General features: G+C 55.0%; 1 long non-coding RNA gene across 1 annotated transcript; it reads left to right on the forward strand.

Moving 5' to 3' along the window:
* On the forward strand, positions 1-2,015 carry LOC114094657 (uncharacterized). The gene is made up of 2 exons (XR_003583103.2): positions 1-532; positions 619-2,015. It is a non-coding gene; the product is annotated as an uncharacterized lncRNA (long non-coding RNA).
* The last annotated feature ends 14,019 nt before the right edge of the window (positions 2,016-16,034 follow it).

A 16,034-nucleotide genomic window follows, 5' to 3' on the forward strand; every position in this document is an offset into this window, starting at 1 on the left:
TGGGGGTGAGGAAAGGCAGAGGGGACTTATCTGGTAATTCTATCAAAGTATCGTCCTTTGTCTACTGAGTTTATTAAATGAGTTACTACAAGGGCCAGCATGTTTATTAATTTCTGTCTACGCTCAAATTTTTTAAACATGGTAACCTGATGCATAGGCAAGTTTTGATCTTTGTTTTCTCTTTCAGAACTTGAAAATAACATTTTCTGATCCCCAATAGATTAATGGCTGAAGGATCAACCTCATTCTCAGATGAACTTCACGTGTCCATTGTGTGTCCATTTGACTTATTCTACAAAATGTTCCAGCTTTGCTATGAACCTCAGGATCATGACACTCTTCTCTCCTAAGGTGACTTCACCCAGGAAATGCACCTGGTTCACTCCCTGAGCCCGTAGCCACCTGTGGTTCGAAGCCTTGACCTCGCTCACCAGTCCCAGGACTTCACCAGCAGCTCGGGCAAAGACAACAGGTCTCCCTTGAGCGGCGGGACAGTTTGATTTGAATCTTTATAAAAAGATATTCTCTAAAGGTATGCAAATGTGGGTGAGATGACGTCTCCCTTCCTGTGGAAGAAAGAGCGCCCTTTCCCAGTTAAGTCACCCTGTCTCTTCCCAGGACATGGCCCCAGCCACTGTGGGTGGGCAGGAGAGGGAGATGGCGATCACAGACACAGTGACCATGGTCTAGAAAGGACGGCACGCTGGGTAAACCTGCCAGAGGGCACATGGAGTTTGCCCAAGCAGCGCTGGCCGATGGTGAGCTCAGAAACCTTGGCAACGCCACAGAACCAGTATTCTTACAGAAGTGGCTCAGGCCTGTCTCGAACAACGTGCTCAGTGTGCAAGACCCAGGCAGCTCGCTGTCGGGATCCAGCAAGGGCACCTCTTCCTCCACCTCTTCTGAGCAAGCAGGCTGGGGCAGAAGCAGGAGTGAAGGTTGGGAGAGAGGAGGGCCAGCGGGAGGCAGGGACAAGGACGGCCACCTCTCGGCACTGCGGCGGCCTCCCTCGGCTCAGAGCAAAGCAGCTGCGGCACCCCCCGATACAGCCCCTGGCCAGCTGCAGCCCGAGTGAGCCACCCCTTGAAGGCCACAGCACCCTCCTGCCCCTCGTCCCAGCCCCGGCACCTCTGCACTTCACGGCCAGGGCGACACCCGCAGCACCAGCCTGCACCCCGCTCTGCCCACCTGTTTCCTGGGGGGACTTCGGTGCTCCTCCTTGTTTATGGATATCCTTTCTTCCCAAAGTCCGTATCTTTTCCGGGGAGTGGGAGGAAGAAGCCAAGAGTTTGACCCCCCGGTCCACAGCATATCAGGTGGACACGGCTAGCAGCCCTGGCCGTGCACACCCCGGAGGTGAGCAGCTCAGGGCCCTAGGTCAGGGTTGAAGGCCAGGAGAGGGGTCACGAGACCATATCAGGGCTGCCATAGCAAAGTCCCACCAGTGGGGTGGCTGCAGGTGGGTCTTCTCTCAGGGTTCTGGAGGCCAGAAGTCCAAGGTGAGGTGTGGGCAGCCCACGTTCCCTCTGAAGCCTCAGGTAGAAGCCGTCCTTGCCTCTTCCAGATCCTGAACGGCCAGCCATCCTCAGCTCATGGCTGTGGCACTTTGGTCTCTGCCACCATTGTCACATGATGTTCCCTCTCCCATCTGTGTGTCTTCTCCTCTTCTTATAAGGACACCAATCATACTGAAGCAGGGGGGCCCTCCTCCGACAGGGCCTCATCTTAACTAATCACGTCTGCAATCCTATTTCCAAATCAGGTCACATTCCAGTGACCTCCCGCGCCTGCCTCGGCACACTGCTGATGCTGTTCCTCCTTCCGGAAATGCCCTTCCCCTCTCTTGCTGCATGTCTGCAAAGCACATTCACAGTAACTGCTTAGATGCCCTCTTCTCCCTGGATCTCCTCGTATGGCCCCAATTCAGAGAAAGAGCTCCACGGTTCCTAAGTTCTCTCAAGGGAATTTGTATGTTCTACTTTATGTCAAAACAATAAATCACTCTATTTCTCTCAGTCCTCGGAGCTCTGCACGATTCCCACTCTCGCTCACGGTGCCCATCAGGAAGTAGAGGTCAGTGAACGCTGGGCCATCGCACTGGAGTCTCATGTCCGGGTGCCGGGGAGGCAACCCTGAGTGGGAACCGCCCCGGGATTCACTGGAAAGTTTTGGCCAGGGCCACCCACTCAGCCTCCACCCTCCACCTCGGAAGGAAGCCATGAGCCACCAAATAGGGACTGCAGCCCAAGTCCAGGGGCCACCTTCTGGCCGTTGGGCCTCCAGGCTGCCCCACCGGCGGAGGGCCTGGACGCTGGCCCTTCTCCCTGCAGATTCCCTGCCTGGATCTCTGGCCTCCACGTTCTAGGTGTCCGAATCCCGCCAGCACCTCAGGCCATGGAGGGCACCCATCTCTCACCTTCCCCCGAAGCCTAGTGCCCAGCTCCGGGGCCTCCTGCAGCCCCCTCTCCTGAGGTGATTCGCATCCTGCACCTTCTCCTATTGCTGTCGACTGTTCCATGTGACGGTGTCTTCCTCTCCAGCTGGAATGCGAGGGTGTGGGCCATAGGTCAGCAGCTGGGTCTTGTCCTTCGGTACCAGCTGTGACTGCAGGACATGCCAGGGCTCCCCAGGGCACGTCCCTTCCCCTGACCAGGGGTCCTAGCCAAGGGCACACCTCCCCAGAAAACAGCCCAGCTCCAACCACCATGCACTCCAGCCTGTTTGGTTTGGAGGGATTTCTGGAACCCCCTGGTCACACAGGAGGCAGAGGCCAACAAGGCTGCTCTCTCCCGGTCTGGACGTCCTCCTGCTTCCTCTGGTGCACCAGCCCTGGGCACAGAGCATTTGGAAACTCAGGGTCTCTTCCATTTACTGTCACCTGATTTCTTGACTTCCTTCAGAGCAGGGGTTCCCTGCCCACGGAGACATGTTGTTCCGTCCCTAGTTCTAATTCTTGGAGACACAATACCACTTGCTAAGCTCTTGGTATGTGTCAGCGAGTCTGGGTGTCCTCAGGTATGTCTTCTCTCTAATTAGTTCAACTGCCTTGTGAGTTACATGCTATTCCGCTGTCCCATGAGGGAGTCACACTCGTGTGGGAGGCGAAGAAGCAGAGCTGCTCTGGCCATCCGTCTTTTCTTCACGCCATAGTTATTATGGGTCTTGGTGTTAACAGGGGCTGAATTCTCCCATGGTGTATTTTCTGCCCTCTGACACCTTACACCTTACATCTTAGCCCACAAAAAAAAAAACTATTTTAATCCCTTTTTCATGATCAGCCTTCAGATATCTGAATGTAACCAGCCTGCCCCTCCAACCCAACCACAGGTCAGGTACGGATCCCGACTAAGTGAGGGGTCATCTGACAAATAATGGAGGCACTTCCAAACAGGGCTTCAACAGCCTGATGCTCTTGGATGACTTCTTGACAGCCGTGGTGAGCTTCATCACTGACACGTGGGTATCAATGTCACTGGGATGGTCTCAGGGAGGAGGAGCCGCTGATTTAATGTCATTTCAGCCTTCCTACTCTGAAAACCCCCACGACCCCCATTGCTAGGAAGACGCTTGTCTTGCTGGTCTTCAAATGGAAGAACAAAGTCTCCGACTCGGCCTCCCAGCTCCTGGCTGACCTCAGCCTCCAGGAGGGGGGCTCGGCCCTGTGGGACGGGGCCCTGGGCCACTCAGCCTCTCACTTGCCGGACTCCTGCCCTCCCTGCTCTCGTGGCGTGCGTCTGTGGCCACACAGCAGCCTCAGGAGCTGAGCTTCCTCTGGGCCCTGTCCTTTGCCACACAGGGGCCCCCACGCTGGTGTCCTTCGTGGCATGTCCCTTGGCCTCAGCCTGTCGGGGCATATCCGTGCTCCCTCCAGCTCCTTGACCTCCATCAAGTACTCAACCAACCTGAGATCACCACTCCCTCACTCTGATGTCCCCCCAGGACCCCTACAAGCAAGGGCTGCACCTCCTAATCCACATACTCTCAGCCCCGGTCAGATGTTGGGCACACAGCAGGGAGGAGGGGAAAGAATGAGGCAGTTTCCTAGAAGGGGCGTCTGCCTTCCTGTGGGTGGCCTCCAGCTCCTCACTGACGAGGGCTGTGAGGAGCACCTGTGTCTCTTCCTCTTCTTCTGCAACCAGGCGGAGGATGGGGAGAAGATTTGTGGGGCCTTGGGGGCCCTAATATTTCTAACCAGAGAAAGAAATTGCTGCTCGTTTCTGAGTGCTTCCTGACTCAATCCTTTGGCAAACTGTGAGGGAAGCCACAGGTAACTCAGCAGCGCAGGGGGCAGTCAGGCAGAGCAGACCTGGAACTGATCCCTCCAACAGGAAGACGCAGGAGAAGCGCTGCCCCAGTTCCAGCAGAGTTGAGAAGGTGGGCAGGACACCGTGCATGGGATTCTCAGGGCTAAACTCCAGAGCCCAGGTATTGCACACCTGAGCCCCAGGTGCTGCACACTGGGTCGTCTGGGGTGCTGTAGGTCTGACACCTGCCTGACAACAAGTGCCTTTGCTGGAGAACTCACATTCCACACGGTGTGACAGTCTGTGGAGCACTGTCACACACCTTGACCATGTGACTCTCAGTACAGTCCTGTGAGCTGTCATTTCCAGTTTACATATAAGAACACTGAGTCCCAGGAAGGTTATTTGACTTGCCCAAGAGCATCTGTTAAGTAAGTGATAAAGCCAGGGCTCAGCCCAGGCATCCGAGCCTCGTGCTTTCTCTGCCTGAGCCGCTCACCCTTCTGGTGGGAACAGAAGCTGGCATACACCCTGGGAAGAGCTCACAGCCTCGTGGCCAGAGGATTGGAAATGAGTACACTCCATACGTTGACCCATGGAGTACCTTCTGGGAGCCATCCAAATGACATATCCCAGACTGTGGGAAAACAAGGTGTATGTACAAATGCACAAAGATGTTCACTGCTTTCTTGTTTATTGAGAATATATTATATCCTGAAAACCTGGGAACCCCTAAAACATTCAGCAGTAGGAAGTAGCGCAGCATGTTCAACCAAGCAAGTTCAAAGAGGCATGAGTTCCTGCTGTCAGCTATCTGCAGGGTGCAAGCTCCCGCCACCCTCACGGGAGTCCCACACACCCCTGGGTGGAAGAGAAGTGTATATAAAGAAGAAAATCTCATGGGTTGGATACACTGGCCAGGTGTTGGCCTCTGACAACTCACTTAAGGCTCTTGAAGCCTGGATGTCCTCCTTTGTAAAAGGAGAAGGTTAATCCTAAATTGGCCAAAATTGTAGTCTGCGTATATCTGCAGAGCTGAGCACCATGGGGGAGAGGACAGGAGGGCCAGCGGATGAAGGGCAAACACAGCGCCCGACAACCCAGACGCCAGAGGACCTCGGCTTCCTTTTATGCTTCTTAATTTATTGTAACTTAAATTGAATTTCTGAGACACTGAATAATGTCCTCTGGCTCGAGATCACCTCCGGACCACTCTCATGGTCCTCCCTGGGCTTCCATGTGTTTGTGAGAAAGGAGACTGCAATTCCTCAAGAGAGTTGTGACAGGACCAGCTGTCCCTGTCCTCTGCATGTGTCACTCACCAAGCAGGGAACGTTCTAGAAGACAGAGGTGCCCCAAGGTTCCAGATCCTGGTGCCATGTTGTCTGTGGGTGTGGAAACCCTCTCAGGGATTCTCAATGCTCACCACAAAATCAGAGCAGAGAAGGTGAACAGTGGCCACTCTCCGAGGCAGTGGGCTGAGGTCAGAGTTCGCGGTATTGGGGAGAGGTGGACGTGACGCCTGAGGCCTCTGCATCTTCAGTGGGTGACCAGGGACAAGTGCAGAAGCCGCTCCACACAGGAGTTTCTTCTGTAGAGACAGAGATGGCTCTGCAGTGGCGGTCACGGTGCAATTGATAAGCTCCTCTGCAGAGCGGCACCATGCCCATGGCTGAGAGTGTAGCTCCAGGGAACAACGTGTGGCCCAGATAGCACTTAGCCTGTCTCTGGGCTACCTCCTTCCGTCCCAACAGCGATGGCACCTGGTCCCTCTGCCTGGCAGCTTCGGCAGATCTCCTAACACTGCCTTAAATGTGCAAAGTGCTTCGCAGTTTAGAAAGTGCTCCCTGCCGTCCAACACTGGAAAGGCGATTGGTCCGAGTGCCTTGGCTAGTGGCTCATCCAGTACTCAGACCGGAGGTGATGTCACCCGCCCCGCTGTCCTTGACCCACACGCTGACTTCAGATGCAGGACTCTTTCCTCAGCAGAAAGAAAACTCTTTCCCTGCACAAAGCCGAGTGGCCTGCACTGCTGAGAACTGCCGTGGCTTTCTGAGGCCACGACACTCAACACGTGGCTGGTGTTGGCCTCCACCCTGCTCCACCAACCAGCCCACCCAGAGGTCACCAGGTCACGAGCACTCACATGGCCTGGCTGTCTTCCCTGCTTCTAAGATAAGTGTTTCCACCAGTTAAAACAAAAACAAGGAAGGAAATAAAGTAGGTCATTATATTTTTAAATGTGTGTGTGTGTGTGTGTATAAAGCACAGAATATGTCATAATAATAAATGTAGTAAGTAGACATACAGAAATATGTCTTTAGATATAAAGATACTTTCACCTTGGTGTCTCATTTTCCTGTTTCTGTAATGAGCTGTGAGGATAACAGCATCCCCCTTTAACAATCGAGTACTTTTTATCCGTGAGCCAACAAAAACACCAGCTGCCCCAGAGACTCCCATCACCCCTCCCTGACCCTACCTCTGATGGTGGGCAGCAGTGCAGGTGGGGTCTGCCCTCCATGGAACGTGGGACCCCCTGCAGGCTCCCCTGATCTGCATGCCACCACTGTCTCTGCCCAGGGTTTAAACTTCTTTCCCTCGCTTTGATGAAGCATGGGGGGAGGCGAAGTGTCCCCTGGTGGGCGCCATCCTTCTCCTCCACCGTGGGTGTGGATCACAGTGCTGGCCCCGCCCACCAGGTCAGCCATGTCCAGCTCCTCCAGGCCAGGAGTGGAGCCTCTGGGCACCACGGGGGTATGCTTCAGGGTTCGGCGTTTGAGACTCAATGGTTAAATTCAGTAATAACACCACAATTTCACCAAAAAGCATTATAGTGATTACTGAGTTATATTAGGAGCTTATTTAAGATAACATCTTATTTGCACAACGTAGTTCAAATAGATGGTTAGTGCAGCCAGTGCGATTGTTAAACTCCTTATGTACATTAGCATAATCACTCTGCAAGGGCTTTGCTGCTTTAAACATATGAGCAGCTAGAACCGAAAGCATAAATATATGTCTCTTAAGGTGGTGGCACAGTTGGAATAAGAGGGTTTAGGTTTGCATGTAAACAGGAATTTAGTTGTCTCTGGTGCAGTACGGTAGGTTGTAACCCTCCTCCAAGTCAGCCCTCTGCAGCAGCGAGCCCAAGCAACTGCACTTTATTAATAATAGTAGTTTCTGCTTATCAAAGTCCTCCTGTGTGCCAGGCACGATGCCACACCTTATGTGACCATTCCAGGTGTCTTATTCTACCACACTTCCATGAAGTAAATATTATCAGCCCCATTTTGAGAAGATAAGATCAGGGGTCCACGTGGTTAAATGACGTGTCTGAGGCCACTTGGCTGGAGGAGCATTCAGACCTAGCTCCCAGGTCTGGCCTTCTCCCAGGCTCCCGGCTTCTCCCCAGCCAGCATCAAGGCAAGCAGAGGTTCGGCTGGATCCCACCCAAGCGGCAGACAGAACAGAGGTGTCCGTCTGCATTTGTCCTCCAGGTCATCGAGTGCTCACCCCCAATTCTGCACCCAGAGCTTCGGCTGCCACAGAGCAAGCTGGACCAAAGCCGAACCTCCCAGCCAGGACGGGGCGAGACACGTTCAGGTCCTGTCCTGGGCTGTGCTTTCTGCCTCCCTCTCCTTGGGACTGCAGCGCTGGGCAGACACACAAGGACCCCCTGCTGATGAAACCCACAGGTGCAGTTTGCAATGCAGCCTCCAAAACTCTCCGGGGTCCTGCACGCTGTCATGGCCTGCAGCGACCTCTGCTCTGAGATGCCCAAGCCACTGCTGGCTGCTTAGGGTCCTCTGCACACGTGTCCCTCCTCCTTGCCCGGAAGACTGCTTTCTGTGAAAGAAAAACAGGATTTCTTCATTCCCGCAACACAGGAGACGTGGGGGTGGCCTGGGGGTGCCTCCGTCAGGGGCAGGCCTGAGCCCAGCTCCCTGGCTCCCTGGCTCCCCACTCTCCGGGCCCCGACGAGGGCACGCACACTTTCCAAACGTGAACTTCTCCAGAGCCAAGCTTCGCCTATGCCACCTCCCTACAACAGGGGCCGGCTACTCTCTGAACTTAGGGGAAATGCTAACCCGTGACTACAGTTACCAATTTGAACTTGACCCCGACCTTTGGCAAGTACATCACAGGGCTAGAAATTCACCAAGACACCAGTTACACACTATATAGTATAGTTCATTGAGTATTATATTTCACACGTGATAAAAATTTATGTAATACAGCCCACTGAATACATCAGAGGAACAGTAAATCTGCTATTTCAGAAGCATTTTCTTTCAGGTGCCCTGAACACTCCAGGGTGCGGGCAACTCCATCTTCCTGGGCACAAATGTGGCCCAGTGTTAGAGTCTGTAAACAAGTCTGGGTGGCGCCTGGCGTTTTGCCAGAGGGAGTGGTTTGTGAAGTAACGCCAGCGAGCCATTAAGTGTGGAGATTCCTCATTGGTTGACTGCTGTATCGAGTTTATGTTAATTAGATAAGCTGTGTGGAATGTATATATACCCCTCCTGTCCTACAATAAACGGCTCCCACTCCTGCTGTATCAATCTACACAAGTTCCTCGTCACCCCCCCGGGTTATTTTGCTGCAGCCAGACTGCGGCACCAGGGGAGGCCCTGCTGGCCCTTACCCAGGAGGCTCTGCACTCTGCACATTGAGGGCTGAGTACAGAGGTCAGCTCCCTGGTGGGCACGCAGGGGGCAAAAGGGTTCTGGAGCCAAGAAACACCCAGCTGCTTGTCCTTGCTGGGATGACCAGTGCAGTCTCCATTGCTCTCTGGAGGTATTGGCAGGATAGGCACAAAGCTGGGGATGACCCGCCGTCATCAGCCTCCTCCCCTTCTGTTAGGTGTTGGGTTGTGTTCCCCAAAATGACACATCGGAGTCCTAGCCTCCAGTACCCCAGGTGGGGTCTTTACAGAGGGGATCCGGTTAGGATGACGTCTTTAGGACCCTAATCAGACATGATTGATGTCATTATAAAAAAGGGAAATTTGAACCCAGAGACAGACAAACAGAGAGAGAAGACCGTGTGAAGAGACCCAGGGAGACGTCACATGAAGATGGACAGTCAAAGGTCACAGCTACAAGCCAAGGATCGCCAGAGGCTGCCAACCATCCAGGAGGGGCTGGAACACGGCCCCCTGGGCAGTCCCTCGGAGGGAGCAGGGCCGCCCAACCTTGACTCCAGACAGCCAGCTCCAGGATTGTGAGAGGGACTCTCTGTTTCAAGCCCTCTAGTCAAAGGCCCTGTTCCGTGGCCCAGACCCTAACCTGCCTCGCCTGCCTTACTTCCTACCAGTCTCCACTGAGGGTGTCTCCCCAGGTACAAGCTAAAATCTTTGTCTCCGCATCTACTTCCAAACCAAAGCAGCCCTGAAGTCCCGTAAGTTTAGCTTCTAAATCAATATGGAGACATTCACAAGTTAGTTCTTCGTAGGATTGGAATGGGTGCGGCTGTGGCTGCAGCTCACAGGTGAGCAGGTCGGCTCAGTGGGTGCCAGTTCTCTCCCGAAGTAGGGACAGGGTGACCGCTCTGTCCAGGGTTGAGAAGGCAAGGCTGGGCGGAGAGTCACAGCCCTGAGGACAGAAGGCAGCGGGCAGCCAGAGCTTCCGGTGCATGGTGCCTGTGTCCACAGCCACAGGAGGATGGGCACAGGCAAAGTCTTCAGGGACACCCAGGCTGCGGAGCTCCAGGCCAAGTCAGGGCCCTCCCTCAGACTGCCCTGCAGGACTTCCAGCTGCTCCTTGTCTAAGGAAGGAGACGAATTCCTACATCAAAAGTGACGTTGAATGTTCTAGAAAAAGGAGGGTCCCGACAGAGGCAGGTCCTGTTCTGCTCCTGACCACCCCAACTTCGACCACTCCCCCTTCAGTCGGATGCTGGCCAGACCAGAAAACTCCAGGGGCCTGCAGCTCTTCCAGGCTGTGGCCTTGACCCTGACAGCAGGCACAGGTAAAGGACCCCTCCACGCCCCATCTCCCCCTTGGCACAGCGGGCTCCCACCGCTCACAGAGCTGTGCTTTGTGAGTGTCCAAGGAGATAAGGGTCACACTGCCCCAGCCCTGGCGGCCAGCACCTAGGAGACCGAGAAGGGGCGCCCCACCTCCTTTGCCCCAGGCCCTTCTCCACGCTGGTCCCTAGGGCTGCAGCCACAGGCAGGGCTGTGAACGTCCAGAATGGCCCTCAGCCTGCACATCTGCACTTGCCTTCTCTGCTCTGCTCAGAAGAAACCCTCAGACTCTGGACTCATCAGGAATGAAGGGCTGGTTCCTGCTGTCTCCTGGCCTCAGCCCCAGCTGCTGGTGACCAAACTGGGGCAGGAGACATCATCATGGACTGTGAGGTTTTCTACTCCAGCAGCTGCTATGGATTCCACAGACCCCTGTCACTTCCCACCGCTGTTCAGAACCAGAGGTGGTCAGCAGAGGTGACAAGAAGGCCCAGCTCAATAGGTACAGCAGGGCAAGGAGCTTCCCCACAGGGGGGTTGTCTTTAGGCTGTCCCTCTTGCTGTGGCCTTGCAGGAGCCTTATGGATGACCACAACAAAGTCACCTCTCCCCACCTGGGCAGGTCAGAGCCAGGAAGGGTTCACACAGGATGGGCCTTGGGAACTAGAAGCAACCAGTGATTTTTAGTGATGTGCACCCAACTCTGAGTTTGGAGAAGAATTTTAGCCATGTGAGCCCCCTCATCTGGAGGTATCAGCTACTGAGGCTGCATAGCAGGATACTTCGGGCTCCAGGCTTCGGCCACAGATATTTACTTTTCACCGCTCTGGAGGCTACATGTCCAAGATCAAGGTACCGGCTGATTCAGTTTCAGAGGAGCTTCTGGCTGGTTTACAGACGGCCACATTCTCACTGTGTCCTCCCATGGCCCTTCCCCAGTGCCTGTATGGAGAGAGGGAGAGGGAGAGAGCATGCACCTGACATTTCCTCTTTATAAAGACACAAATCCATTTGAAAGTTTCAGTAATAAAAGTGATCTTTCAGTATCCCAAGAATAAATACATAAATAAAGACACAAAGTCTATCTGACAGAGCCCCACCCTCACGACCTCCTTTAACCTTAATTTAACTTCTTAGAGCCCCCCGTCTCTAAGTAAAGACACACTGCACATTAGGGTTTCAACACAGGAGCTGGTGGTGGTGAGGGGTGCAGAAACATTCAGTCCCTAGCCCTGGGGACCTGGCTTGTGCCATTGCAGGGGTTACAAAGCAAGAGGCAAAGACAGACACAGAGCCAGGCTGGTAGGTTTGAGCTGGGTTTTTACAAAGTGCTGAGTCCTCTGTCCTCCCTGCTAGCATGCTCTGCACAACACAGCCACCATGTAAAAAGTGCCACTCGATACCACCAGACACACCAAAGGACACTCGCACACATCCCAGCGGCTCTCAGCAATGTCGCAGCCAGCCATGATCCCATCTCCTAAATTCAAAACTGAGACAGAAGAAGAAAAAGTGTCACACCTGGCTGGCCAGGGACAGAATTGGGATTTGATCTGAATCCAGCAGCATGGCTCAAGGGCGAGGCATGGGACAGGAGAGAAGGATGAAAGGGACTCACTTGTGGGGCATCTCAGGTTGGCGAGACGTACTCCCCACTGCCAAGTGCACTGAGATGGACAGAGCTTCACCTGACGCGGGAGGAGTGCATCTGGGAGCGCTTTGGAAGAGGCCAGGGTGGGTCTTGAGCAGGAGCCAGCCAGGGAAAAGGAAGGGAGGAGGCAGGAGGCGTGGGCTGGCGTGACGAGGAGAACCAGCCAGGTCTGAGCAGGGCGCCACGCACAGCTCTGCAGCTCAGGAGGCCAGGGTCCTCCAGAAGAGGCTGGGCCCTCTGTGTCGTCAAAACAAGAGACATGATCTTTGTCCTGGGAGGATGGGGCAGGGCGTCTCTGCCCTGGGATGTTCCGCCAGATGTCAGAGACATCCCTGACGACCCAGGGCTGGATGGGAAGAGGGGAAACAGCTGGGGATCAGGAGAGAAGGGGCAAGGCCGAGAGCAGCTCGGGGCAGCAGAGATGGGGAGAGGGTTAGGATCAAGAGGGGTCAGAGGGCAGAGGGATAGTGAGACTCCAAATGGCTTGGGTGTCATACGAGAGAGACCAAAGAATGTGCGCTGCTCAGCTGCTGCTGGCACGACCCCTGGGGAGTGTCTGCTCCCTGAGCAAGAGAACCAGCTAGAGGCAAAGTGAGGCCACCATGCAGCCTCGCAGGCCTCTGCTCCAGCCCCAGCTCCGCCAGCTCAGCCGCACACCTGGGGCAGGCATCTCAGTCCACCTGTAAAGAGGAGCGCAGTTCCAACCCACAGGGCTGCCGTGGAGACCCAGCGAGAAGCACGCAGAGCAGGGGCGCCATGTCTAGCGCCCGACGGACACTGACAGGCGCGGCTCCTCGTATTTGGCACATCGACGTTACATTCTCCCTCGGAACGCAACTCATTCGTACCCCGAGAGAATGCTTCTGCACTAGGCGTACCTATAAAAAGTCCTGATTGACCGTCCTGGTCTTTCAAATACCACTGTATTTGGGGTGTCCTCCAACTTCCAATAACAGAAAGATCTGGAGAGAAGCCATTCCCAAACTCTCCTGAGTTGGGTGCCCCGTCCCCATCTCACAGTCAGTGCTGCCCCTTGGACTCACTTCTGCATCCACCTCCTCTCCTGCAGGGAGGTTCTCAAGCCAGGGCGGTGCCACCTCTTCCTCCCTCCCTAGCTGCCTGCACAGGGCCAGCACATGGGGTCTCAGCAGATGTGCACTTACTGAGTAGAAGTCACCGAGTTTTCCCCTGGCTGGTGATTTGAGTGTGAGTTTCCATTTGATTCCTCTGATAGCCAACCAAAGGAGGATTTTAAACTGATAGACACACCTGTGTTCAGCATACAGGGGAAATTCACCCAGCTCCTTGGTGATGGTTTTGGATTGGTAAGTTTTATTAGAAAAATAAGAACTATCAGCAAATTAAACACTCATGGGCAGTAGGCACAGCACATGCAGAAGGCAAGTACACAGTCTCTCATTTTACCCTTGGCCCCAAGAAGTAGGTAGGGCTGGCCCCATTTTACAGATGAGCAAACTGACACTCAGCAAGTCTAATTTGCTAAAGGTCATGCAGTGCAAAGTGTTTATCTGCATTTGAGACCAGGAAAGTGACTAGTGTCTGTTCTAGGAATTAGGGACATTGACGCCGAGAACACTTGAAAATAGCCCCATGCATTTTCCCATTCTTGAAACAGGTTTACTAAGCAGGAATGGAGCTAAAAACAATCCAGCAAAATGACTCAGTTCCTAACAAAGTGTCATTTCTGTCCCTTTGCTGGGACAACCCCAGCAAAGCCCGCACAAGACAGAAACAGAAAGAGGCAAACGGGGGGGGGGGGGGGGGACAGAGACAGAGAAGAGAAAGGAAGGAGAGGATGTATCAGCACGAGTGCAAGAGCCAGAGAGATTTCCTCTCTCCGCCCTGCAGCCCCAGCTGGCTCACTACAGCTAAAATGCCCCTGTAAAATCAAGGGCCGGCCGGAGGGCTCGTTTCCTGTCTTCTAAATATACTCTTGTTTCGATGATATCTCAACCCTGCGTCACGGATGTCTCAGGAACACCTCAACCCAAAGGAAACTGGGTGTAGAAAGTTAGGCTTCCTAAACAGCTTCAGGAACGGTGTGCTCAGGGGCTGCACAGACACAGCAAGGCTGCCTCCTCCTGCTCCTCCTGCTCCTCCTGCTCCTCCTCCTCTCTTGCTGCTCTTGCCCTCCATTTCCCTCTTCCTCCTCCTCCCCTTTCTCCACTTCCTCCCCCTCGGGCTCCCTCCCTCCTCCAGAGCACCTCCAGTTCCCAGGTGGGCAGCTAGGCAGCCCAGCACACAGCTCTCTGTGAATGTTATCAGAGGAAACACTTGAGAAGCAAACAGAAACCACTCTTCACCTGCTGTCACACCGCTTCCTCTGGGCCCCCAACCTCCACCCAGGTGTCCCCATGGGAAGAAAGGGCCCATTCAGGACTGTAGCTGGTGGTTCTTTCATGGAGTTCCTCAGACAAGGCGGGAATGGAGGTCAGACAAGAGGAGGCAGCAGAGCTTCACAGCAAATCTGAGGCTCAGAGCAGGGCCACCTGACGCCCACGCTTCAGTGCCCTGCTTCTGTGGCCTCTGGCAATTGCACAGCCTGCAGCCTGTGTGATCACCTGTGCATGGGGTCACTCAGACTGACTGCCCAGGCTGTCAGGAGGATGGAGCGAGGTATTGCCTTGGGTCACAAACGTGATGCGAGGCGCACGTTGAGACACCCAGTGCCCAGGACACTCACTGATCTCCACTGATGTTTACAGCTTCCCTGCCACCGCCGCTCACACCCAGCACCCCAAAGGCTAGGATCCGCAGGCTGCGGCCCGCCTCTCCCTGGGACCAGCTGAACACCTGCGACACCTGCCACCCACAGGCAGAGCCCTGCACCTGGCCCTCGGAGCCTCTGGGACCTTTTCCCATGACCACATCTGACCAACTGCTGCTCCCACGTCACCCTGCCTGGTCACACTTGGTTATCATCAATTTAATTGTCTTTTCCCCAATAGACTTCAAGTCCTCTCAGCCCAGAGCCAGGTCTAATTAGTGGTTAATCGTGGTGGTTGGTGTCTGTTGATTCTTGCACCTAAAATAGCATCTGGCACCACGAGGAGCTGGAGAGATGTTCACTGGGTAAACACCAGTGACCACTGTCCACGCTGCTCCTCCAGCTGGACACCGAGGCTCGGAGAGGAAATGGAATCTGCTCGATGCCACAGAGTCCCACCTGAGTCCTGCCACCCTCAGCATCCTCCGCCACATAGTGGAGGCCCCGGAGTGGTAGTTAGTGGCCATGGTCCCCAAGGGCACAGTGGAGCAGAGGCTGGGAAATGGAGACTGGGAAGGTGCCGATGCCCAGCCTGGCGGAAAAGGACGCTGGGTGTCACCGTGAGGTTGGATCCCCGCAGTCTCCTTGCTCACGACGTGAAGCAGCCCCCTGCTCAGAGGCCAGCTGGGAGGCAGATGCTACAACAGCTGGGTCCTATTGATCTCTCGGGCGCACGCCAGGGTCCGTTCCTGGCACCGACGGTGAAGAGCCTGTGAGCCTTCGATCCTTGGAATCACCTCGTCACCCTCGACAGCACTTTGTAGATGAGGACGCTGAGGAGGCTCCAGGAAGATGAGAGGTGGTGCAGGGCGTGGCAGCCACCAGCTGTGGGACCTCGGGGCGGTCTGGATGGGAAGCCTAGTGGTCCCTGCCAGGCTGGTCCTGAGGCCATTCCTCTGGAGCACTGAGTGCCCACCGCTCCAGCCCTCTCCTTCCTCAGAGAGGTCACCGCCTCCTCGGGTGGCCCCTGCCCTCGCTCTCCAGGTGCTTGGACTGATGGGGAGATTTGCCAGTGGGCACAGGGGGCACCACCTAACTCAGTGCAGTGCTGAGCCTAGTTGTGAGTGCCCCGTCCCCCCATGCCCTGGTGAAGTCCTGGGCCAGCATCTGACCATGGAAATGGATACGCTGCTCACCCGGGCCTTTGGGCTTGGGGGAGGGGGTGTCCCTTGCTAAACATTCACCCGCATTCCTCTGAAGCCAGGGGCAGCCAGGCAGAACAGGATCTGTCCCACACCCTCCAGTCCCTCCCTGGCCTCCTCTCCATACCAGGGGACCCAGCGAGGGCCTGGGAGGCTCCTGGTGGACGTATCCTTGCTGTGGCTGAGAAGCCAAGCCACAAGGCACCTGTCACAGCCCTACCATCAGCATCAGCGTGGGG

This window comes from Marmota flaviventris, chromosome 14 (assembly GCF_047511675.1).
Source record: "Marmota flaviventris isolate mMarFla1 chromosome 14, mMarFla1.hap1, whole genome shotgun sequence".
Taxonomy (NCBI): Eukaryota; Metazoa; Chordata; class Mammalia; order Rodentia; family Sciuridae; genus Marmota; species Marmota flaviventris.